The 26,728-nt window shown below is 41.2% G+C and overlaps 2 long non-coding RNA genes across 3 annotated transcripts; both read right to left on the bottom strand.

The window, feature by feature from the left end:
- Positions 1-8,218: 8,218 nt before the first annotated feature.
- On the bottom strand, positions 8,219-14,364 carry LOC140629657 (uncharacterized). Its single transcript, XR_012027484.1, has 3 exons — positions 14,257-14,364; positions 8,718-8,823; positions 8,219-8,323 (listed from the first exon to the last, which is right to left on the bottom strand). It is a non-coding gene; the product is annotated as an uncharacterized lncRNA (long non-coding RNA).
- A 606-nt stretch (positions 14,365-14,970) lies between these two features.
- On the bottom strand, positions 14,971-25,233 carry LOC140629663 (uncharacterized). 2 transcript variants are annotated; one of them, XR_012027489.1, is made up of 4 exons: positions 24,836-25,233; positions 24,015-24,119; positions 22,985-23,092; positions 14,971-15,074 (listed from the first exon to the last, which is right to left on the bottom strand). It is a non-coding gene; the product is annotated as an uncharacterized lncRNA (long non-coding RNA). The 2 variants fall into 2 exon arrangements; XR_012027490.1 differs by lacking the exon at positions 14,971-15,074 and adding an exon at positions 15,895-16,163.
- Between the last annotated feature and the right edge of the window lie 1,495 nt (positions 25,234-26,728).

Here is a 26,728-nt window from a genome sequence, read left to right as displayed (position 1 = left end):
CATTGGGGTAAATCCCCAGCAGTGCAATTGCTGGGTCGTAGGGCAGGTCTATTTTTAACTGTTTGAGGAACCTCCACACAGTTTTCCAGAGTGGCTGCACCAGTTCACATTCCCACCAACAGTGTATGAGGGTTCCCTTTTCTCCACATCCCCTCCAACATTTGTTGTTTCCTGCCTTGTTAATTTTCCCCATTCTCACTGGTGTGAGGTGGTATCTCATTGTGGTTTTGATTTGTATTTCCCTGATGGCAAGTGATGCGGAGCATTTTCTCATGTGCGTGTTGGCCATGTCTATGTCTTCCTCGGTGAGATTTCTCTTCATGTCTTTTGCCCATTTCATGATCACATTGTTTCTTTGTTGTTGAATTTATTTTTTTTAAAGATTTTATTTATTTATTCATAGAGACACAGAGAGAGGAAGAGAGAGGCAGAGACACAGGCAGAGGGAGAGGGAGAGAAGCAGACTCCATGCAGGGAGCCTGACATGGGTCTCGATCCTGGGTCTCTAGGATCACACCCTGGGCTGCAAGTGGTGCTAAACCGCTAAGCCTCCAGGGTTGCCCGCTGTTGAGTTTAATAAGTTCCTTATAAACCAAAAAAAAAAAAAAGTTCCTTATAGATATAGGATACTAGCCCTTTTTTTTTTTATTGGTGTTCAATTTACTAACATACAGAATAACCCCCAGTGCCCGTCACCCATTCACTCCCACCCCCCGCCCTCCTCCCCTTCCAACACCCCTAGTTCGTTTCCCAGAGTTAGCAGTCTTTACGTTCTGTCTCCCTTTCTGATATTTCCCACACATTTCTTCCCCCTTCCCTTATATTCCCTTTCACTATTATTTATATTCCCCAAATGAATGAGAACATATAATGTTTGTCCTTCTCCGACTGACTTACTTCATTCACTCAGCATAATACCCTCCAGTTCCATCCACGTTGAAGCAAATGGTGGGTATTTGTCATTTCTAATAGCTGAGTAATATTCCATTGTATACATAAACCACATCTTCTTTATCCATTCATCTTTCGATGGACACCGAGGCTCCTTCCACAGTTTGGCTATCGTGGCCATTGCTGCTATAAACATCGGGGTGCAGGTGTCCCGGCGTTTCACTGCATCTGTATCTTTGGGGTAAATCCCCAGCAGTGCAATTGCTGGGTCGTAGGGCAGGTCTATTTTTAACTGTTTGAGGAACCTCCACACAGTTTTCCAGAGTGGCTGCACCAGTTCACATTCCCACCAACAGTGTATGAGGGTTCCCTTTTCTCCGCATCCTCTCCAACATTTGTTGTTTCCTGCCTTGTTAATTTTCCCCATTCTCACTGGTGTGAGGTGGTATCTCATTGTGGTTTTGATTTGTATTTCCCTGATGGCAAGTGATGCAGAGCATTTTCTCATATGCCTGTTGGCCATGTCTATGTCTTCCTCTGTGAGATTTCTCTTCATGTCTTTTGCCCATTTCATGATTGGATTGTTTGTTTCTTTGGTGTTGAGTTTAATAAGTTCTTTATAGATCTTGGAAACTAGCCCTTTATCTGATATGTCATTTGCAAATATCTTCTCCCACTCCGCAGGTTGTCTTTTAGTTCTGTTGTTTCTTTTGCCTGCAGAAGCTTCTTATCTTGATGAAGTCCCGATAGTTCATTTTTGCTTTTGTTTCTTTTGCCTTCGTGGACGTATCTTGCAAGAAGTTACTATGGCCGAGTTCAAAAAGGGTGTTGCCTGTGTTCTCCTCTAGGATTTTGGTGGAATCTTATCTCACATTTAGATCTTTCATCCATTTTGAGTTTATCTTTGTGTATGGTGCAAGGGAGTGGTCTAGTTTCATTCTTCTGCATGTGGATGTCCAATTTTCCCAGCACCATTTATTGAAGAGACTGTCTTTTTTCCAGTGGATAGTCTTTCCTCCTTTGTCGAATATTAGTTGACCATTAAGTGCAGGGTCCACTTCTGGGTTCTCTATTCTGGTCCATTGATCTTTGTATCTGTTTTTGTGCCAGGACCACACTGTCTTGATGACCACAGGTTTGTAGTACAACCTGAAATCTGGCATTGTGTTGCCCCCAGCTCTTGTTTTCTTTTTTAATATTCCCCTGGCTATTCAGAGTCTTTTCTGATTCCACACAAATCTTAAAATAATTTGTTCCAACTCTGTGAAGAAAGTCCATGGTATTTTGAATGGGATTGCATTAAACGTGTGCTTCTTAGGTAGCCGGACCCGGAGCGTGGGAAGTGGACCAGGGCCTGCTCCCTGAAGTCCTCTCGGGCGGCCGGATGGGGCCTGATGGCATCACACTGGTCACCTGGGCAGGACTGTGGGCAGGGCCTGGGATCACTTGTCTGCTGACCCCCGTGTTGCGGGTGGCCAGCGTGCTGGGCAGGAGGGAGGAGCACCAGCATGGGCCTGGAAACCTTGAGGACTGAGATCGGGCCGTGGACTGGGCGCCCAGACTCTGGGACCGGCTCGTAGCCAGCCTGGTGTGATGAGGAGACGGAGGAGGGGGTGACCCTGGAGGACCCCAGAGGCAGCTAGACCCTGGGAGGGTCCCTCTGGGAATTGGGCAGAAAGAGCTTCTGAACCCGAGGGAGGGATCCTTGCACACAGAAGTCCCAGCACTTGGTGTAAGGATTAGGGGCTGCAAGGCAGCCCTGCCCCAGTGATCAGCTTGACGACCCCCCCCCACCCTTTACCTTGGGTTTTGGTGCACCAAAAGGGTCCCCAGAGGTCTGCAGAGGCATGCTCTGAACCGTGTTTTGTGGAGAGAGCAGGTTCTCAACCTTCTCTCCTAATGGCATCAGGTAGCTGATGAAGTAACTACTTCTTAATGGAAGTCTCTCCTGTGCCAGGCACCCTGACAAGGGCTTTATGTACTACCTTTTGTCCTCCTAAGAATCTTGCTGGAGGGTTCTGCACACACCCTTCATTTTCTGTCTGACCCATATAGTTTTCTCCTTCTGGAACATTCTTTTTAATTTAATAGTCTTCATAAGGATATCCTTGTATATTTTTCATTCCAAGACCCTGATCCCATTCCCAAGATCCCGTTCATGTATCTTCCTAGAATAAAAACATTTTGTACGTAGTGCCTCTGCTAGATTCACTGATGAATGTGCACAGAGTAAGACTGTGTGATAGTTGATTTCATGTGTCAGTTTGACTCCTCCAAAGGATGCTCAGATTCAATGTAACTTCTAGGTGTGTCTGTGAAGGTGTCTCTAAGTTAAATTAGCATTTGAACCAGTGCACTCATTAAAGGCCGTGGCCCTCGCCAAGGTGGGTGGGCATCTTCCTGTCCAGGAGGGCCTGAATAGAACAGACACGGGGAGGAAGGGGACTTTGTCCCTTTCTGCTTCCTGCCTGTCTCCTGAGCAAGGACATTTGCCTTCTCCTGTCCTTGGACTGGGTTTTACACTATGGGCTCTCCTGGTTCTTTGAACTCCCCTGAGCCTTTGGACTCAGACTGAATTACCCCACTGTGTTATACACACACACAAACACACACACACACGGTCTACGGCTCGAAGACACACATCCTGGGACTTCTCAATCTCCATACCTGATTGAGGTGATTTCTCATAATAGATCTCTTCCTTTGTATATGTCCCATTGGTTCTGTTTCTCTGAAGAACCTTGATTAATAGGGACGTAAGTCTCTATCTGAGCATCCGGACAGCCTCCAGCTGCACAACCTGCATAGTTTTGTGGGCAGCATGGACGCAGAGAGCAGGCCTCAGGCCTTCTAGAAGTGCTTGGTGATGGGGTCAAACTCAGGTGAGGCAGGGATGGGACACACAGAACTTCTGCAGGTGCAGGGACTGGCCAAGGAGAGGGCGCAGGACCCCGGGGATTATTGCTTTCCCTGGGGAGACTATTGTGAAGAGGAGAGAGATTAGGAAGGCTGAGGCCAAGCCCCGGGGGGGACCTGATGGGGGCAAAGGCTTCTCTACCTCTTCCCCCACCTGTCCTGGGCCCCACATGGGGGGGTCCCCAAGTCCCTATTGGTGTTTCTTTCTCAGAAGCTGTGAGTCACTGCTGCTCCAGTCTAGGAGGGAAGAGGACTGGGTTTGGTGGGAGGGAGTGGCAGGAGCATGGAAGGGGACAGAGTATCCTCCTTACCCCAGGGCCCCAGCATTTTCTCTGCACAAAGCAGGGGTTTTCACCACCCTGAGGATATATTGTCTCTACTGGTTCACCAGACATGTAAATCTGGACAAGAACCATGTTACGGTGCAGTTCGGCTCCCTTAGGAGGACGTTGAGGTTCCCCTACCTCAGGGACCCCACCTTGCAGGCCGGCCTCCTGGGCACTGGCCCGTGAGCTCGCAGCAGGTGCATCCTCCCCAGACACTTCCCTGGGGCCAAGGCAAGAGCCACAGAGGCTGCCATGGGACCGTTCCCCAACCGCCAACTCAAGAAAGTTCAGGATGGTGGCAGCCAGGAAGCAGGCATGCAACGGCCCCGCCCCTGGGAGGGCACAGGAAGGTGCTGGCCCAGCCCCGAGAAGGCCCCAGAACCAGCGCAAAGCTAACAGCCCAGCACGTCCACACCATGTCCTGGATCCCTGTCCTGCTGGCACTTCTGGCACACTGCATAGGTGAGAACACCCCGGAGTTCACTACCCCGGCCCCATCCCCGGCCTTCCTCTGCATGCCCCCCACCATGCCCATATGTTTCTGTGTCCCCAGGTGGTGGCTCCTAGCCGGTGCTGAACCAGCCACCATCCATGTCCTCATCCCTCGGAACCACAATCCACCTGCCTTGCACCTTGAGCAGGGACCACGATGTCAGCATTTACAACATCTTCTGGTACCAGCAGAAGCCCGGCCAGCCTCCCAGATTCTTGCTGAGATATTTCTCCCACTTGGACAACCACCAGGTTCTTTGAAAGAATTAACAAGATAGATAAACCATTAGCCAGCCTTATTAAAAAGAAGAGAGAGAAGACTCAAATTAATAAAATCATGAATGAGAAAGGAGAGATCACTACCAACACCAAGGAAATACAAACGATTTTAAAAACATATTATGAACAGCTATATGCCAATAAATTAGGCAATCTAGAAGAAATGGACGCATTCCTGGAAAGCCACAAACTACCAAAACTGGAACAGGAAGAAATAGAAAACCTGAACAGGCCAATAACCAGGGAGGAAATTGAAGCAGTCATCAGAAACCTCCCAAGACACAAGAGTCCAGGGCCAGATGGCTTCCCAGGGGAATTTTATCAAACGTTTAAAGAAGAAACCATACCTATTCTCCTAAAGCTGTTTGGAAAGATAGAAAGAGATGGAGTACTTCCAAATTCGTTCTATGAGGCCAGCATCACCTTAATTCCAAAACCAGACAAAGACCCCACCAAAAAGGAGAATTACAGACCAATATCCCTGATGAACATGGATGCAAAAATTCTCAACAAGATACTGGCCAATAGGATCCAACAGTACATTAAGAAAATTATTCACCATGACCAAGTAGGATTTTTCCCTGGGACACAAGGCTGGTTCAACACCCGTAAAACAATCAATGTGATTCATCATATCAGCAAGAGAAAAACCAAGAACCATATGATCCTCTCATTGGATGCAGAGAAAGCATTTGACAAAATACAGCATCCATTCCTGATCAAAACTCTTCAGAGTGTAGGGATAGAGGGAACATTCCTTGACATCTTAAAAGCCATCTAAGAAAAGCCCACAGCAAATATCATTCTCAATGGGGAAGCACTGGGAGCCTTTCCCCTCAGATCAGGAACAAGACAGGGATGTCCACTCTCACCACTGCTGTTCAACATAGTACTGGAAGTCCTAGCCTCAGCAATCAGACAACAAAAAGACATTAAAGGCATTCAAATTGGCAAAGAAGAAGTCAAACTCTCCCTCTTCGCCGATGACATGATACTCTACATAGAAAACCCAAAAGTCTCCACCCCAAGATTGCTAGAACTCATACAGCAATTCGGTAGCGTGGCAGGATACAAAATCAATGCCCAGAAATCAGTGGCATTTCTATACACTAACAATGAGACTGAAGAAAGAGAAATTAAGGAGTCAATCCCATTTACAATTGCACCCAAAAGCATAAGATACCTAGGAATAAACCTAACCAAAGATGTAAAGGATCTATACCCTCAAAACTATAGAACACTTCTGAAAGAAATTGAGGAAGACACAAAGAGATGGAAAAACATTCCATGCTCATGGATTGGCAGAATTAATATTGTGAAAATGTCAATGTTACCCAGGGCAATATACACGTTTAATGCAATCCCTATCAAAATACCATGGACTTTCTTCAGAGAGTTAGAACAAATTATTTTAAGATTTGTGTGGAATCAGAAAAGACCCCGAATAGCCAGGGGAATTTTCAAAAAGAAAACCATATCTGGGGGCATCACAATGCCGGATTTCAGGTTGTACTACAAAGCTGTGGTCATCAAGACAGTGTGGTACTGGCACAAAAACAGACACATAGATCAGTGGAACAGAATAGAGAATCCAGAAGTGGACCCTGAACTTTATGGGCAACTAATATTCGATACAGGAGGAACGACTATCCATTGGAAGAAAGACAGTCTCTTCAATAAATGGTGCTGGGAAAATTGGACATCCACATGCAGAAGAATGAAACTAGACCACTCTCTTTCACCATACACAAAGATAAACTCAAAATGGATGAAAGATCTAAATGTGAGACAAGATTCCATCAAAATCCTAGAGAAGAACACAGGCAACACCCTTTTTGAACTCGGCCATAGTAACTTCTTGCAAGATACATCCACGAAGGCAAAAGAAACAAAAGCAAAAATGAACTATTGGGACTTCATCAAGATAAGAAGCTTTTGCACAGCAAAGGATACAGTCAGCAAAACTAAAAGACAACCTACAGAATGGGAGAAAATATTTGCAAATGACATATCAGATAAAGGGCTAGTTTCCAAGATCTATAAAGAACTTATTAAACTCAACAGCACAGAAACAAACAATCCAATCATGAAATGGGCAAAAGACATGAAGAGAAATCTCACAGAGGAAGACATAGACATGGCCAACATGCATATGAGAAAATGCTCTGCATCACTTGCCATCAGGGAAATACAAATCAAAACCACAATGAGATACCACCTCACACCAGTGAGAATGGGGCAAATTAACAAGGCAGGAAACAACAAATGTTGGAGAGGATGCGGAGAAAAGGGAACCCTCATACACTGTTGGTGGGAATGTGAACTGGTGCAGCCACTCTGGAAAGCTGTGTGGAGGTTCCTCAAACAGTTAAAAATAGACCTGCCCTACGACCCAGCAATTGCACTGTTGGGGATTTATCCCAAAGATACAAATGCAATGAAACGCCGGGACACCTGCACCCCGATGTTTATAGCAGCAATGGCCACGATAGCCAAACTGTGGAAGGAGCCTCGGTGTCCAACGAAAGATGAATGGATAAAGAAGATGTGGTTTATGTATACAATGGAATATTACTCAGCTATTAGAAATGACAAATACCCACCATTTGCTTCAACGTGGATGGAACTGGAGGGTATTATGCTGAGTGAAGTAAGTCAGTCGGAGAAGGACAAACATTATATGTTCTCATTCATTTGGGGAATATAAATAATAGTGAAAGGGAATATAAGGGAAGGGAGAAGAAATGTGTGGGAAATATCAGAAAGGGAGACAGAACGTAAAGACTGCTAACTCTGGGAAACGAGCTAGGGGTGGTAGAAGGGGAGGAGGGCGGGGGGTGGGAGTGAATGGGTGACGGGCACTGGGGGTTATTCTGTATGTTAGTAAATTGAACACCAATAAAAAATAAATTAAAAAAAAAAGAAAATCCCCTACAGATCCAGGCTTTAAAGTTAATTTGTATAGAGTTTTGCAAAGAATTCCCATAATTATTTTGTGTTCGTCTGTCATTAATGCCCCTTCCTTGTTCACGTGTCTCTTCATTCATTCCTCTTTCAGCTTTCCTGTAACTTATTCTCTTCTCCATTTTGTCACGTTGACATTAGTTCACCGGGTCGGTCGCTGACCTTGCTGGGTGACTCAGAGCCTGGGATCTGCTCCTTTCCTCACCCCTGGTCAGAGGACTGATGATAAAGAGTTTTCCCCATCCCCAACCAGCCAATCTTTTCTCTCTTGCCTATAAGAGCTCCCCATGGATATCATAACACCAAATGGGTGACTTTCTAAACAAAAGGGAGTCTGTTGTGGTACTTACATTGCTCATATTAAAAGCATTGGCTCCAGCGAGATTAATTTCTGGAGTATCTGGCATGAGGTGGACTGAAGTTTTATCCTTGTCCCAAAATTCTCTGTGCTTTGGCTGTGGAAGAAAACACAATAACAACATTACTTTGCAATTTGTAATTCTTCTAGTTCAGTGCACTACTTTCAACTTTTCTGATCTTAAATTTTTTCATATTAAGGAAAAACATCTAAAAGTTTTCCACGTTACTCAAATTTAATATGAAATTAATATTAATATATTTTTGTTTAAAACTTATAAACAACAATAAAACAATCCTACTAACATTACATATTAAAACCTAAAATCATCAATGGTATCATTTTACAAATAGATTACTGGGTTAATTATCAGTCACTTACAAGCATGACTTAATTTTAACATAGATGGGGAAAAGTGACTTTCAATACTAATATTCTCAGCATTCAACTTAGCAAGGACATCTTTTGGTGTGTCAACAATACGTGTCTACCTGAGGCTCTCTATAGGTGTCCGATAGACACTGTCTAGTAGGATCTTCTGAGCATTTTTGACTCTCAACTCTTCAGGAGACCCTGCAAGTCAGCCTTATAGATGGCCTGGGAAAGAAAACAAAGTTAGATAGAAGCGTTTTTTTTCTTTAATTATGATAAGAAAGCAGTTTCATGGTATATTTTACCTCCCACAAACTAATTAAAATTGAGCATTGGCCCGACAAACACAATTCATCATGTGTAGAGCAGGATGCATTAGAGCCCAGCAACGTTCTAGTCTGCTTTTTCTGTGGCGGGGCACCTATGCACTCATAAAGAAGAATGATGCAGAAGGAGCTCTCTCTCTATGGGATGCATGGAAGGTTTTCAATAATATTTAAGTAACCTCATACTAGCTCGGGTGGACTTTTTTTTTTTATTTTTTTATTTTTTTCGGGTGGACTTTTAAAGCAATAATAACAGGCTTTCCAGTAAGTTTTCTATACAGCAGGCAGAACGATCTTTATAAAATTCACAATTCAAATCTGACACCACAACATTCCTCTCATCACATGGCTTCCCATTGGCCTTAGGAAAAAGATCAAATTCTTTACATGGACTAGAAGGTGAGGATAATCTAGCACCATCTTATATGCTTCCCTTTGACCTACGGATTCTGTCCACACTGGTTTTTTGGTTTGTGATTCGTACACAGCCCTCTCCTTTTGCATATATTGGTCATTCTGTAGGAATCCCTGTGTCTTCCTCACAGAACCAGCTCCTGTCCTCCCTTGCAATCCCTATTAATGTAGTATTTCCTTAGATAATCTTTCCCCACCTCACTTTTTCATAGCACCATTGATCATTATTTCTCATCCATCAGATTTTTTATTGATATTCTCTAGTTAATATCTGTTTATTTGCTAGCAATGTAAATTCCCTAAAGTCTGAAACTTTGTCTTGGTTCTTCCTCTTCCTTCACCATTGGATCTTCAGTGCTTAGCACAATACCTGGCACATGGTGTATTTTAAAGGGATAATTAAGAATCCAATCCTATTGTGGTAAACAGTAACAAGGTTGTTCAAAAAATTGAGTATAGAAATACTGTATGCTCCAGTAATTCCACTACTGGGTATTTACCCAAAGAAAATGAAAACTCTAATTCAAAATCATACATGCAACCTAAATGTTTACTGTAGCATTATTGACAATAGCCAAGGTATGGAAGCAATCAAGAGATGGATGGATAACGAAGATATGGTTTATGTATACACACACACGCACGCATGCATGAAATATTACTCAGGATACAAAAAAGGATGAGATCTTGCCATTTGTGACAACACAGATGGACCTAGAGGATATTCTGTTAAGTGAAATAAGTCAAACTGAGAAAGACAAATACCACATGATTTCACTTATATTTGGAATCTAAACAACAAAAACAAATGAATAAAAACAAGCAAACAAAAAAAAGAAGAAACAGATCAATAGATATAGAAAAACACTGACGATTATAAAGAGGGAAGGGGTAGCGGGTTGGGCAAAGTGGGTGAAAGGGAGTGGGGCATACAGGCTTCCAGTTATGGAATGAATAAGTCATTGCGAAGAAAGGTACAGCATGGGGAATATAGTCAACGGAGTTGAAATAGGATTGTATGGTCACAGATAGTAGCTACTCTTCTGGTTGAATCACTATGCTTTACTCGTGAAACTAATGTGCCATTAGGTGTAAACTGTAATTTTAAAACAAAGAATTCAATCCCTGGTTCCACAATTTCGATCACAGTTGGCTTTTCATTTTCCCTAGATATCTCTTCCTTTTGAATTAGGATTTACATTTTCTTGGTCATTTGTTTCTTTTTTTCACTTTCCTGTAATATTTTTTAAATAATAAATTTATTTTTTATTGGTGTTCAATTTGCCAACATACAGAATAACACCCAGTGCTCATCCCGTCAAGTGCCCACCTCAGTGCCCGTCACCCATTTACCCCCAGCCCCTGCCCTCATCCCCTTCCACCACCCCTAGTTCATTTCCTAAAGTTAGTAGTCTTCGTGTTCTGTCTCCCATTCTGATATTTCCTACCCATTTCTTCTCCCTTCCCTTCTATTCCCTTTCACTATAATTTATATTCCCCAAATGAATGAGACCACATAATGTTTGTCCTTCTCTGATTGACTTATTTCACTCAGCATAATACCCTCCAGTGCCATCCAATTGAAGCAAATGGTGGGTACTTGTCGTTTCTAATGCCTAAGTAATATTCCATTGTATACATAAACCACATCTTCTTTATCCATTCATCTTTCGATGGACACTGAGGCTCCTTCCACAGTTTGACTATTGTGGACATCGATGCTAGAAACATCAGGGTGTGGGTGTCCTGGCATTTCATTGCACCTGTATCTTTGGGGTCAATCCCCAGCAGTGCAACTGCTGGGTCGTAGGGCAGATCTATTTTTCACTCTTTGAGGAGCCTCCACACTTTCCAGAGTGGCTGCACCAGTTCACATTCCCACCAACAGTGAAGGAGGGTTCCCCTTTTTCCATATCATCTCCCACATTCATTGTTTCCTGCCTTGTTAATTTTCCCCTTACTCACGAGTGGGAGGTGGTATCTCATTATGGTTTCTATTTGTATTTCCCTGATGGCAAGTTATGTGGAGCATTTTCTCATGTACTGGTTGGCCATGTCTGTGTCTTCCTCTGTGAGATTTCTGTTCCTGTGTTTTGCCCATTTCATGATTGGATTGTTTGTTTCTTTGCTGTTGAGTTTAAGAAGTTCTTTATAGATCTTGGAAACTAGCCCTTTATCTGATACGTCATTTGCAAATATCTTCTCCCATTCTGTAGATCGTCTTTGAGTTTTGTGGACTGTATCCTTTGCTGTGCAAAAGCTTCTTATCTTGATGAAGTCCCAATAGTTCATTTTTGCTTTTGTTTCTTTTGCCTTCGTGGATGTATCTTGCTAGAAGTTACTGTAGCCGAGTTAAAAAAGGGTGTTGCTTCTGTTCTCCTCTAGGATTGTGATGGAATCTTGTCTCACATTTAGATCTTTCATCCGTTTTGAGTTTATCTTTGTGTATGGTGCAAGAGAGTGGTCTAGTTTCATTCTTCTGCATGTGGATGTCCAATTTTCCCAGCACCATTTATTGAAGAGACTGTCTTTCTTCCAATGGATAGTCTTTCCTCCTTTGTCGAATATTAGTTGACCATAAAGACATTAAAGGCATTCAAATTGGCAAAGAAGAAGTCATACTCTCCCTCTTTGCTGATGACATGATTTCATGCCGATGACATGATAAAAAATGATATTTTAGTAACTAGTTAATAGCATACAAATAACAAGCTAGAAAGATATATGAGGAGTGAATTGTGGAGTAAAATTTCTATCTTAGTGAAGAACATTTTATATTTTAGCGTGTAAAGTATGATGGATATCCAAAATTCAAAAGAAGGGATTCTCAAAAAGGATTACATACAGATTTTGAAGTTTCCCTTTCTCATTCTTTAGAAACTTGATTCATATGCATTCCTTTGTATACTAATGTTATTCAGGTTAATGCAGAGTTTACATTTCTCTAAAAACTGGCCTAAATCTACCACTTGGCAACTCATGTCAAGGATGGGTATGGGTACACTTTTCTATAACAAATGTATTCATTAGGAGAAAGCATTCCTTGAAGCTCTGGGAACCAAGTTTAAATAATTAAAAGAACCCGTGATTTCCAGTAGAATGGGCAAAAAATATGAATAAATCTAAAAATATTTCAGGTAAACTAATGAAACACCACAGTGTGGAGACTACTACATTAAGGGAAACTAGTGAGTTTGGAGCATGCTGCTAACCTTTGAAATTAATTTTAAGGAAGTATCCCTGTCATTCTTCAATTGAGAGGCCATGGCAATTTTCATGTTTAGGAAACACACAGCACACGTTCAAGAATCTACGAAAAATTCTGGTAGCACCACCAAGAGTAAAAAATAAAACTTTCTAAATAAGCCTAGCTGTAAGGTAGACATTCAGTAAACTTGGTAAAATGCTAAAGGGAAGTGCTTATTAGGGAGAGTTGCGTTTTCCCAAGGCCTAGGAGGAATGACCAGGCAAAGCTGTGGAAGGCTTTCTCCCCAGAGAACAGCTCACGACTCAGGCACCTCGGCTGGTCCTCTCTGCACAAGCAACAACTTACATCACTCTGCAGGTAGTGGGCTTTCCCGGCTTGGATCACATTGTTCTGGTCAGGAAAGCAAGACCAGTCAGTGGTGCAGATACTGGCGATAATCCACATCACTTGCTAAGGCCTGGCCTTCTTTGGCAGCTTTGATGGACACCATGTCCACTGGGATGGAGATCTTGGCCTTGTGGTTATTGTAGGCCTTTTTGTACAGCCTGCCATTCTGCATTTTTTTTAATTTTTTATTTATTTATGATAGTCACACACAGAGAGAGAGAGAGGCAGAGACACAGGCAGAGGGAGGAGCAGGCTCCATGCACTGGGAGCCTGATGTGGGATTCGATCCCAGGTCTCCAGGATCGCGCCCTGGGCCAAAGACAGGCACCAAACCGCTGCGCCACCCAGGGATCCCCCATTCTGCATTTTTAACACAGTTGCTGCCCAAGCCAGCTTAGGGTCTTCCTTGGTATTGCGACATCCAATATAATGGCCTTTCTGTTTCTCGTAAGCGGTTTTCCATAGATACTGGTATACGTGAACAAAAAAGAAGAGTCATGTTTCTCAATTCACTTTTTCTAAACAGTCTGCTCCAAGTATGTCCACCTCCCTTACATTAGCCTTTTTTGGGCACTGTTTTTCATGAAGTCCATACTCTAAGGTTTAGGATTCCTAACCCATTGGTTTGTCTTCTATGTCTACATGCATGAACACATTATGAGCATTTCTAAGGCAAGAAGTGTTCTTCTGGATTATCCCCAATACAGGCTTATCTAGTGTTTCCCAACCTTGAGTCACTGTCTACTACCTTCACCTTCTGCCACAATCAAGTAGCACCGTACTTCACACTTTAAATTTAATAAACAAAAAAATCTAGTCAATAAACTAAAGTATAAACTTTGAAATAGTTGTATTCTAAAATTTATAATCTCATTTAAATGGAAAAATATATTTCTAGCACATATTAACATATAACTTTTAAAAAAGGCTTGTCCATCCACTGGACAAGAACATCCTGTATGTTTAAAATTCTCACAGGGGAAACTTTATGTATGCTGCACTTCAAGAAACAACAGAACTTTTTGTATTCATTGAATTTTTATAAGTGCTTGTAAATTACATGATTTTGAGATGACAGTGAAAAGAAAATAAAAACCTGCGCTTAAACATAAGAACAACAGAACCAAGCCCGATGCAGAAGGGGCACCAAACTGTTGTACAAGTTATTCTTGGTTTTGCGATTTCAAAGCAAGACACTAATCACGATGATCTCCTTTCTACTTAAGTGTATTAATGGGGAATTAAGCTAAAGATCAGAAAAATATTCACTCCCATATGACATCTATTAGCATTGGTTAAGGCTGGGAAAAAAGGAGCTCTCACATCACTGGCGATCTCCCTGGAAGCCCTGGCGTGCTGAATTGGGATGGCATCTTCCCGCAGGTCATAACCCTTCATCTTGACATCTTCTCAAGCTTGGTTACAATGTTTCTGCAAATGGAGATTGCAATGCCACAGTTAATCTGAAGAGGGAGCCACTGAGTCAGCCTTACTGATGTGTAAGAAAACCTGTTAATAAATCACATGGAAAATTAGTCTCCTGTTAAGACTTATAAAAGAGGCTGGTTTCATACTGAAATTAAGTTCTAGTAGGTTTTTTAAATGAAATTTAGTAAAGTTCATTCTTTTCAAGAAAGAAATTAGGAGACAGTAAATCAAGTAAAAAATGAGAAAAATAGATAGCGTTTGGCTTTAAAAGGAAAACTCAGTGATGGGCCACTGAAAAGAGAACCAAGTAATACTATACTTGCATATATGTATGTTTTTCTGTGGTGTTTTTGGTGAAAGCAGTGCATGTTTCCTTCCAACAAAGATAAGGACACACATCTCTATTTATAAACACAACGTGCATATGCATATGCGTGCCCGTGTACGTGGGTGCTCACACGTGGCACTTCTCATTAGTTTAAATACTAGAAATCAAAGGAATGGTAGGGAAATGCCTTTTGCTAAATTTCCTCTGGAACATATCAACTTAAGTTTCAGTTAGGCAGAAAATATTGTGTAACGCAAGTGAGCGTGTAGCTCCTTACATTACTGATCTGTACGGCATTGATCTTGGACTGCAGCATCCCTGGGGTGTCCGCTGGCACATTCACATTCGCCTTCTCTCTCTCCCAGGCATCACGACACAATGGCTGCTAAAAACGAAAAACGAGAGATGGCTGATAAGTAAATAGGCCAATTACCGCACGAATAAAATTATAGGGACAGTTAACGGTTCTCTTTGGATGTTCTCAGATATGAATGATATAAATCTAGATCACATTTTGTTTTCATTGTGTGAATTTTCTGGGTTTTTTTTTTTTTTTTGGTTGTTGTTGTTGTTGTTAAGTACTCTCCACAGCCAGCATGGAGCCCAACATGGGGCTTGAACTCACGACCTTAAGATCAAGACCCGAGCTGAGATCAAAAATCGAATGCTCAACTGACTGAAACACCCAGGCACCCCTTCATTTCTGTTTTTATTTAAAAGGTGCCAATAATGACTCCAACAAGAAGAATACATTGATGTGTGATAGAATATAACTGGAAAATGAATCCGAAATACAGTAGTAAAATGATCCTTTTTCATCAAGTCACATGTAATCATCTGGCAGGAAAACCTACATTGCAGGTAACTATGATAATCCACATCACTAATCAAATCCTGGCTTTCTTAGCCCAAATAACTATCATGGTATCGAATATTGAGGCCATCCCTGGACTTTTCAATTTCCCTCATGATTGAAAAGCAATAAAAGGTGGCAGTTCTGTGATCATGGTATTACCTGGGAGACTTGCATTACAAGCAAGACCTCAAAATGTATTCAAGAATGGGTATCCGAGTCTGCAGGATATAAAGATGCCGACCGCATCTATGTCAAAGTGTCATCTAGGTAACTGAACTGTAGATACCATTAACTTATTGACTACAAAAGTGTATCTGGATACATGAATGTTCAAGGTTCTAATCCTGGTAGTAGCAACTTAAATGTCACACAATTCTTATGGAGACTTCTTCAACACGTCCGAACACATCATCAACCCCACTCACCTCACTGATCTGTATAGCACCGATCTTTGCCTGGATGACTTCAGGGGTATCAACAATGCTGGTGAATTTGAAGTCCTCCGGCTTTATACAACCTCTCATTCAAGAGGTTCTTGAATGGGCATTCTTCACTCTCATCACTTCCACAGAACCCTCTGGCCACCATCCTATACCCTTCAAACGTTCCAGGTCTGATCTGTACATGTTCCGTATGAAGGAAAGGACCACAGAGTTCAAAGGAGTCAAGTCTGCTCACTGTATCACCATGATGCCAGCAGGCCACACACTACCTCTATTTAAACTAGCTGGGTGGCCAGTCCCATGGAATGGAAGGATCAACAGTAAATATTAATATTTGGTGTTACATCTCTGACACACATCTCTGGGAGAAGTTCACATAATCCTACAGGAATTGGAGCAGGGCTGACAAGTGACCCATGTGGAATGACAGCAATGGCACATTGTTTTGTTTTTATACAAGGTTGACCATCTGCGCTCACCACTTGAAATCTGCCTTTTTTGCACTACTGAGAATCACATCTGTAAGAACTTGAGAGAATAAGGTCTTCAGAGGCATATATAACGAGGAAAAATATATACTTCTACCTGTATACACCACTCTATCTATAAATGTATGTACCAGATAAACTTAAAATCCAACATTTCCTTACGTTTATATTTGTTTCTGAAATTTAGATATTTCATCATGCAACCGTAATGGGTTAAAAACAAAACAGTTGGAAGGAATAGGTATCATGATGACACTAAACGCGTGTCTTTCAATAGTAACTCTGAACGTGAATGGGCTTAATGACCCCATCAAAAGGCACAGGGTTTCAGACTGGATGAAAAATCAGGACCCATCTATTTTCTGTCTACAAGAGACCCATTTTAGACAGAAGGACACCTACAGCCTGAAAATAAAAGGTTGGAGAACCATTTACCATTCGAATGGTCCTCAAAAGAAAGCAGGGGTAGCCATCCTTATGTCAGATAAACTGAAATTTATCCTGAAGACTGTAGTGAGAGATGAAGAGGGACACTATATCATACTTAATGGATCTATCCAAGAAGAGGACTTAACAATCATCAACATATATGCCCCGAATGTGGGAGCTGCCAAGTATATCAATCAATTAATAACCAAAGTTAAGACAAACTTAGATAATCATACACTTATACTTGGTGACTTCAGTATAGTGCTTTGTACACTCGATAGGTCTTCTAAAAACAACATCTTCAAAGAAACGAGAGCTTTAAATGATACACTGGACCAGATGGATTTCACAGATATCTACAGAACTTTATGTCCAAACGCAACTGAATACACATTCTTCTCAAGTGCACATGGAACTTTCTCCAGAATAGACCACATACTGGGTCACAAATCAGGTCTGAACCGATACCAAAAGATTGGGATCGTCCCCTGCGTATCTCAGACCATAATGCCTTGAAATTAGAACTAAATCACAACAAGAAGTTTGGAAGGATTTCAAACACGTGGAGGTTAAGGACCATCCTGCTACAAGATGAAAGGATCCACCAGGAAATTAAGGAAGAATTAAAAGAATTCATGGAAACTAATGAGAATGAAGATAAAACCATTCAAAATCTTTGGGATATAGCAAAAGCAATCCTGAGGGCGAGACACATCGCAATACAAGTAGCCCCAAAACTGGAAAGAGCTCAAATACAAAAGTTAACCTTACACCTAAGGACCTAGAGAAGAAAGAGCAAATAGATCCTACACCCAGCAGAAGACGAGAGTTAACAAAGATACGAACAGAACTCAAGGAAATCGAGACCAGAAGACCTGTGGAACAGATCAACAAAACCAGGAGTTGGTTCTTTGAAAGAATTAGTAAGATAGATAAACCATTAGCCAACCTTATAAAAAAGAAGAGAGAGAGGACTCAAATTAATAAAATCGTGAATGAGAAAAGAGAAATCACTACCAACACCAAGGAAATACAAACAATTTTAAAAACATATTATGAGCGCCATACGCCAATAAATTCGGCAATCTAGAAGAAACGGACGTGTTACTGGAAAGCCACAAACTACCAAAACTGGAAATGGAAGAAATAGGAAACCTGAACAGGCCAATAACCAGGGAGGAAATTGAAGCAGTCATCAAAAACCTCCCAAGACACAAAAGTCCAGGGCCAGATGGCTTCCCAGGGGAATTCTATCAAACGTTTAAAGAAGAAACCTTACCTATTCTACTAAACCTGTTTGGAAAGATAGAAAGAGATGGAGTACTTCCAAACTCGTTCGTTCTATGAGGCCAGCATCACCTTAATTCCAAAACCAGACAAAGAACCCACCAAACAGGAGAGTTGTAGACCAATATCCCTGATGAACATGGATGAAAAAATTCTCAACAAGATACTAGCCAATAGGATCCAACAGTACATTAAGAAGATTATTCAGCGTGACCAAGTGGGGTTTATCCCCGGGATGCAAGGCCGGTTCGACGCTCATAACACAATCAATGTGATTCATCATATCAGCAAGAGAAAAAACAAGAACCATATGATCTTTTCAATAAACGTAGAGAAAGCATTTGACAAAATACAGCATCCATTCTGATCAAAACTCTTCAGAGTGTAGGGAGAGAGGGAACTTTCCTCGACATCTTAAAAGCCATCTATGAAAAGCCCACAGCACATATCATTATCAATGGGGAAGCACTGGGAGCCTTTCCCCTAAGATCAGGAACAAGACAGGGATGTCCACTCTCACCACTGCTATTCAACATAGTACTGGAAGTCCTAGCCTCAGCAATCAGACAACAAAAAGACAGAAAAGGCATTCAAATTGGCAAAGAAGAAGTCAAACTCTCCCTCTTCGCCGATGACATGATACTCTACATAGAAAACCCAAAAGTCTCCACCCCAAGATTGCTAGAACTCATACAGCAATTTGGCAGTGTGGCAGGATACACAATCAATGCCCAGAAATCAGTGGTATTTCTAGACACTAACAATGAGACTGAAGAAAGAGAAATTAAGGAGTCAATCCCCTTTACAATTGCTCCCAAAAGCATAAGTTACCTAGGAATAAACCTAACCAAAGAGGTAAAGGATCTATACCCTAAAAACTACAGACCACTCCTGAAGGAAATTGAGAAAGACAAAGGAGATGGAAAATTATTCCATGCTCATGGATAGGAAGAATTAATATTGTGAAAATGTCAATGTTACCCAGGGCCATTACCACGTTTCATGCAATCCCTATCAAAATACCATGGACTTTCTTCAGAGAGTTGGAACAAATTATTTTAAGATTTGTGTGGAATCAGAAGAGACCCCGAATACCTAGGGGAATTTAAAAAAAAAAAAAAGAAAGCCAGGGCTGGGGCATCACAATGCCAGATTTCAGGTTGTACTACAAAGCTGTGGTCATGAAGACAGTGTGGTCCTGGCACAAAAACAGACACAGATCAATGGAACAGAATAGGGAATCCAGAAGTGGACCCTCAACTTTATGGTCAACTAATATTCGACAAAGGAGGAAAGACTATCCACTGGAAGTAAGATGGTCTCTTCAATAAATGGTGCTGGGAAAATTGGACATCCACATGCAGAAAAATGAAACTAGACCACTCTCTTGCACCATACACAAAGATAAACTCAAAACAGATGAAAGATCTAAATGTGAGACAAGATTCCATCACAATCCTACAGAACATGGGCAACACCCTTTTTTAACTCGACCACAGCGACTTCTTGCAAGATACATCCACGAAGGCAAGAGAAACAAAAGCAAAAGTGAACTATTGGGACTTCATCAAGGTAAGAAGCTTTTGCACAGCAAAGGATACAGTCCACAAAACTCAAAGACAACCTACAGAATGGGAGAAGATATTTGCAAATGACGTATCAGATAAAGGGCTAGTTTCCAAGATCTATAAAGAACTTCTTAAACTCAACAGCAAAGAAACAAACAATCCAATCATGAAATGGGCAAAACACAGGAACAGAAATCTCACAGAGGAAGACACAGACATGGCCAACCAGTACATGAGAAAATGCTCCACATAACTTGCCATCAGGGAAATACAAATCAAAACCACAATGAGATACCACCTCACATCAGTGAGAAAGGGGAAAATTGACAAGACAGGAAATCACGAATGTGGGAGAGTATATGGAGAAAGGGAACCCTCCTGCACTATTGGTTCGAATGAGAACTGGTGCAGCCACTCTGGAAAACTGGGTGGAGGTTCCTCAAAGAGTTAAAAACATATCTGCCCTATGACCCAGCAATTGCACTGCTGGGGATTTACCCCAAAGATACAGATGCAGTGAAATTCCGGGAACCCTGCACCCCGATGATTATAGCAGCAATGTCCACAATACCAAACTGTGGAAGGAGCCTCGGTGTCCATCAAAAGATGAATGGATAAAGAAGATGTGGTCTATGTATACAATGGAATATTTCTCAGCCATTAGAAACGGAAGTACCCAACATTTGCTTCGACGTGGATGGAACTGGATGGTGTTATGCTGAGTGAAGTAAGTCAGTCGGAGAAGGAGAAACATTATATGGTCTCATTCATTTGGGGAATATGAAAAATAGCGAAAGGGAATAAAGGGGAAAGGAGAAAAAAAAGTGGGAAATATCAGAAAGGGAGACAGAACATGAAAGACTCCTCACTCTGGGAAATGTGAACTAGGGGTTGTCGAAGAGGAGGATGGCGGGGGGTGGGTATGACTGGGTGACTGATGGGCACTGAGGTGGGCACTTGACGGGATGAGCACTGGGTGTTCCTCTGTATGTTGACAAATTGAACACCAATAAAAAATAAAATTATTATTAAACAAAAGGAAAAAAAACAATTGGGACTGAAATTTTCTACCTAATTACATAGAGTAAGAGAGATTTTCTTTGTCTTAAGAAAAAAGAATTGCCCCATAAGGAATCCTCCATAAAACAATGTTCCAAATGATTCTTTTACCATGAAATATACAGATTATGTAAGGTTCTATTAAAATCACCACTTAAATTATATCCCTAGGTAGTACACCGTGACACTATTCACAGAGACACACGTCTCCCCCAAGAGTCTGGTGACAAATACATGCACATCACTCTGCAGTTCGTAGGCCTTCTTAGCCTGCCAGATCACATCATTCTGTCCTGTCAAACATGTCCGCTGGTGCAGATAATTACAATGATCAATATCACTAACCAGGACCTAGCACTTCTTAGCCTGAACAAGTGACATCATGTCCAATGGTGTATTGGGAATTCTTTCAGACTTCTCATAAGCTTTCTTGTATTTTCTGTCACTCTGGATCTTGGCAGTGTGTATAGACCATACCAATTTGGGGTCATCTTGTAGGGTGCGGAAACCCACGTGGTGGCCCAGTTGCTTATGCTAACCTTCTTTGTACTTGTACTAAAGTGGTGAAAAATCAGATAAACAGATATATGAAAATAATGTAGTACGGTCTTTTGAACAAATGTTTTCCGAATATTGGCAGTCATTTTATATTTCAGTTCACTCTGAGCAAAATAGAGCTATTTTAGGTAGTTTGATAGAGAACGGGAATAAATCAGGAGGGCAATAGGATGGTGAATAAGAGTCATTACAAAAAATTATAGCTGATATTTACTGAGCAATGACTATATATGCCAGACACTATTATGAGTGCTTCATATGTATCAGGCTGATCCGTGTGAAACTGCTGTGTTTTTTAGCAAAAAATAGTTGAGTAGTAGCAACTACAATCCCATTTAATCTTCCCAACATCTCTGTGAAGTGCATGCTATTATTATTACATTTTTCAGATGTGGAAAATAAGACACAGTGGGTGTAATCATGGGTCTCCAAAGGCCGCCTGAATGGTGGAACATTAATAAATTATCTGGTCCCCCAAGAGGACTAACAATACCTCAGTAGGAAAAAGTTATTTGTGTGGTTTGGGAGACAGGTAAAAATGGCGCATATTTCACAGGAATGGAAAGCAAGGTGATTGGTTTGAATTAGATGACAACAAAAGCCCTGGAACAAGAGTTTCCATCTTGTTCAGACTTGTCCTAAAAGTGTCTTAGGACTAGACTAAGGTAATATCTTTTCTATATTTGGATAACATAGAAAAGTTTGGACAAAAGGGAGGGAGAGACACCTGGGAATAAGGCAGATCCTATAGACTGGCTACTGTATTTAGAGACAAAAATGAGAAATAAGAGGGAAGAAACAGGTGGATACACAAGATAAAAAATAGAGAAGAGCCCAGATAAAGGGAACAGGATTGCTTAAAGATTTGGAGCTGAGGGTGGGAGGTAGGGAGCTTGGTAGGATAATTATTTTGACTAAGTTTTTAAATTACTATTAAATGAACTTCAAAAGGTTGCTGAGAGCATTATACATAAGCCTCCAGTATAAAATCTTATGTATAGAATGTGATTTCGGTCTTGTCTGATATGAAACTTTCAACTGTGATCTAGATTTATGGAGAATGTCATAAATATTTGGGGGATAAAATGACACTGGTCAATAATCAAATAGATTGTTTCCTGAATTTTTCCCAAGAATTCTGCATAGATTCTTCATGTTTTTTTTTTTCACTTCTACTTGGAAACAACCAAGAAGTTATACATATACCTCATCTATGCTAACCTTAATGTGCTTCATTCGGTTTTAATGTTTTTATTGTTTTGAAGATGTATCTGACAGGGAGAGAGAATGAGAGAGAGCATGAACACAGGCAGGAGGAGCAGCAGGCAGAGGGAGAGGGAGAAGCAGGCTCCTCATTGAGCACAAAACCTGACATGGGGCTTGATCCCAAGACCCTGAGATCATGACCTGAGCTGAAGGGAGATGCTTAACTGACTGAGCCACCCAGGTGTCCCCATTCTAATGTTTTTAAATAGAGAAAGTCTTTAGTTAGTGCAAAACAAAATAAAATTGTTTACATAGATTTTTTAACCCCCCTCGTCGACTGTTAAAAACACTACTGTGTTCGTTACAAGAAAAGCTAAACCACAAGGAAATAGAGGCCATACCTCACTGGAAATATCTCTGGAGTCTTTGGCTTGCTTGATTTCAATGGCATCTGCTTTGAAGTCATAGCCTTTCTGCTTGGTCTCATTCCAGTCTTTTTGGTAAAATTTCTGTTGAGGGAAAACTCAGGTTTGTTTACAAACATTGAAAATAAGTGAATACTCCAAGTACTCAAAATATGAATATGACAAAATGTGAATGAAGACAGGATAAGGAAAAACAGGGATTTCTGAGTTCCTCTGGTTGTTGGCTATTTCCTTAATGGAGTGCAGGATACTTCTGACTAAGATTTTAAAGCTAAACATCTAGACCTAGTAAATGTTTGAATGCTTGTCTTCATCACAATATGGTACACATCTGAAAATACCGCAACACGCAAAACATGGAAACTAAGAATCAACTGTGAAGCTAGAAAAGCTTCATCAAGGTCTCATGTAAGGTCCGGTAAGATATTTTTTTTCCTAATGTTGCCTTTTGACTTTTCAGAGGTCCCTGCTCAAGGGACAGGACATAGATATGTTATCGTTTAGATATGATCTTAATAATTTAAAATCTTTTAACTTTCTGATGTGGAAAATAAGACACAAAGCTAATGGCTTTGTAATATCAAACAAGAATGCTCTGGATCAATCAAAAATTTATAAAGATAAAGGAGACTGTCACCTCATACTCCCTCAAGTAAGAGAAATTCAACTAGGTATTTCAATATTCTCTATTAATATATGATGAAACTGAGCTGTGAACATTGGATATCGAACAATGCTTTCAAGATTGAAAGGAAGACACCGATAGAATACAGATATCCCAACTCTTTGTAGTCCTGGGACCCAGCCATGTATTTAAACTAACATTTAAAAGGGAGAATTTCATTCATACTGCATTAGGAATAGAAAGCTAAAGAAAAAATGTTTAGCACCAAAAGCTGTACACATTTCTAAGATAGGTAATTTGTCCATTTCATTATACCACACTCCCAAAGCTGACATATATTATCCTATGAAGGTATTTTCAATTCGTATTTATGCCTCTTACATTGCTGATTTGCAGGGCATTTATAGGGGCCTGCAGCATGCCTGGCATGTCAGAAGGAATGGTGATGTTGGTTTTATCTTTATTCCATGCATCTTGATATAGTTTCTGTGGAGAGAAGGGAAATGTTATTTGAGTAGTGGATATAGACAATAAATTGGGCTTTCATTGTGATTTCACTGAAAACCCCACAACTTTGAATTTCATCCATGACAGTCCCCCTAGGCTATTCCTGGGGAGAGACATTTCGGCTGGGGAAAGACATCTTCATTGAGTGACAATAAATGGACGCCATATCTTTCCTTACAGAGGATGATTCTTACAGAAATCTGGTTCCTGCAGAAGGAAATGCCCTGAATATTAAATAGCCTCCACATGCAGCTCTCCATGAATCATGCTACAATCACAAAACCTCCCTGGTTCATTTAAGATGACTCACCACATAGATTAACATGCATGAGAATGTGAGTTTTAGTTAAAAAAAGAAAAAAACTTTCCTGAATTCAGAAAGAGTAGAGAATACTATTTATCATTCTACATGTCACCAATGAAATGGGTCTGCCAAGAGTGACCATGCCCTCTTGCTGGGAATCAAGGTGGTTTATATACTTAGTGGAATATGGTTTTACCTTTGGCCTGTGAGTTAATAAAGACACTGTCAGTGACTGTAACAGGAGAACACAAAGCCAGCAAAAACCCTGATCATCTACCATGCTTTTTGGTAAAGGTGCATTTCTCAAATATCTTCCTGTATTGTGAAGCCTACTAAGACAGGAAGAGAATCACCCCTGAAGTGCCAACATTCCTGGGCCTGTCACACTCACATCGCTCTGAATTTGATTCACATTCCTGGTGTGCTTGCTTGAGACTCATGGCATCGGGTAGGTACATGTAATGGTGTACGGGCTGTTTGTAGTTGATATCGCTGACAACATCCCGGGACAACTTCACAGCTGTAATGCTAAGCATGTCCCCAGGGGTATGGTAGCTCATTTTGACGTTCTCATAGTTCCTCTTGTGTTCATGATCCGACTACAGTTTTGCCACATTCATGTAATGGACCAGCGTGGGATCATCCTGAAGGCTTCTAAAACCCACATGCTTTCCCTCTGACTTCTCATAAGCTTCCTTGTATTTATACTGCGAAGGTAAAATTTGGTTAGCAAAGTCCTCGGCGTTGATAACATTAGGTATAGCAAGAATAGCCACACACAAAGGCACTTTGACACTGTGACTTTCTGGAAGACTACAAGAAATCCAAACCATACCTGCCCACTCCTATGTGCCCCAGAATATTCAGAGTGAAAACAATTATTTCCAACACTGCTGGGATAGAAATAGGTAGGTATCATGATAAATTCAGGACCAGTTTTTTTCTTTGCTATAAATCCTACAAATGCTTTTGTATGTCGGACTTCACTTAAACAACCCATCTGAATGTTCATCCTTAATGCAACAAGACATTCCAAACATAAGGCCAGTACCTCTTGGTTTCCTAGGGATGTGAATTTTCCCAATCTAATATGGCACCACCACCACAGAATGTTATCATACATCACAGGACGTTAGAAATTAGTGTGAAAACCTTCCATTTACTGCTCCCATTGACTGAGTGATACGTATGCAACTGACGCAGAAGAAAATCCAAAGAACTCTGTGAGTTCACACACAGTTTTTCTTGGGAGTAGGGGGTGGAAAACTTTACTATGTTGTCTCAGGCTGCTGGAGTAAGGTTAGAACAAACCCCTCTTCTTTCTAGGGGGCATCAATTTAGATACTGCATAAGCAGGCAGCCAGGCCTTTCCCCCCCCCATTTCTCGGCAGCCACTTTCCAAGCCCCCTGCTGAAGCAGCTGCCGATGAGTTCAGGAACAGGAAGGGCAGGAATGGCTGGGAGCTTCCCCTGGCAGTAAAAACCTCAGCACAATGCTCCACAGCCCAAGCTCTCTCACTGCTGGACCCAGCAATGGTGTATAGATAGAGTTGTACGGTAGGTAACAGGTCAAAACCTCAATTTTTATAGAAGAGAACTCAAATCCACTTAAATTCTGCAGAAACTCTGCTCGTGCCATTTATGCACTGATTTATAAACAAGAGCTTAGCATGCACTGATTTATAAACAAGAGCTCAGCAGACAAAAGGGTCACTGAGACATTTCTAGGTATGTTAGAAAGAGCCCTGCACAAGGCCTTAAAGAATGATAAAGTCACATTTAGACTTTCATTTTGTCCTTAACCGAGAAATGTACTTCCTCGTGGTGTGCACATCTTTGAGGGACGCATTTTCAGGGACCTCTAAGGAAAGCTGTAGAATTCTTCCATCCTGAGCTCCCCTGTGGACTGCACACATGGGCATCTTATTTCTTCTCCTTTCCCAAACCGTAACTGTAGCCCTCAGAATAGTAGGTGACAGTGAAGTCTACGGGGCATGTGTGCTGTTTGACATTTTTGATCTGCAATGATAAGAAGTGGAAGTGTATACTTTTCCTATTGCAGATGAAATGGCATTGATTTACATACATGAAAATTAAATTCAAGAAAAATGGACCACACCTTTACCCATTTGGTTTACAAAATCCTTACATTTTATACATCATCTTTTCAATCTTCTTAATACAATTATTATGCAGGCAGTCATTTGAATTTAATGTGTTACTGTCAGGGAGGGTGTTCTCACTGAAAATTAATGTAGGCTGTCAAGGAAATGTGTCACTAGGGG

Source organism: Canis lupus (assembly GCF_048164855.1).
Source record: "Canis lupus baileyi chromosome 27 unlocalized genomic scaffold, mCanLup2.hap1 SUPER_27_unloc_6, whole genome shotgun sequence".
In the NCBI taxonomy this organism is placed as follows: Eukaryota; Metazoa; Chordata; class Mammalia; order Carnivora; family Canidae; genus Canis; species Canis lupus.
The sequence above is the reverse complement of the archived record's forward strand: the minus strand, read 5'-3'. Positions and strand labels throughout refer to the sequence as shown.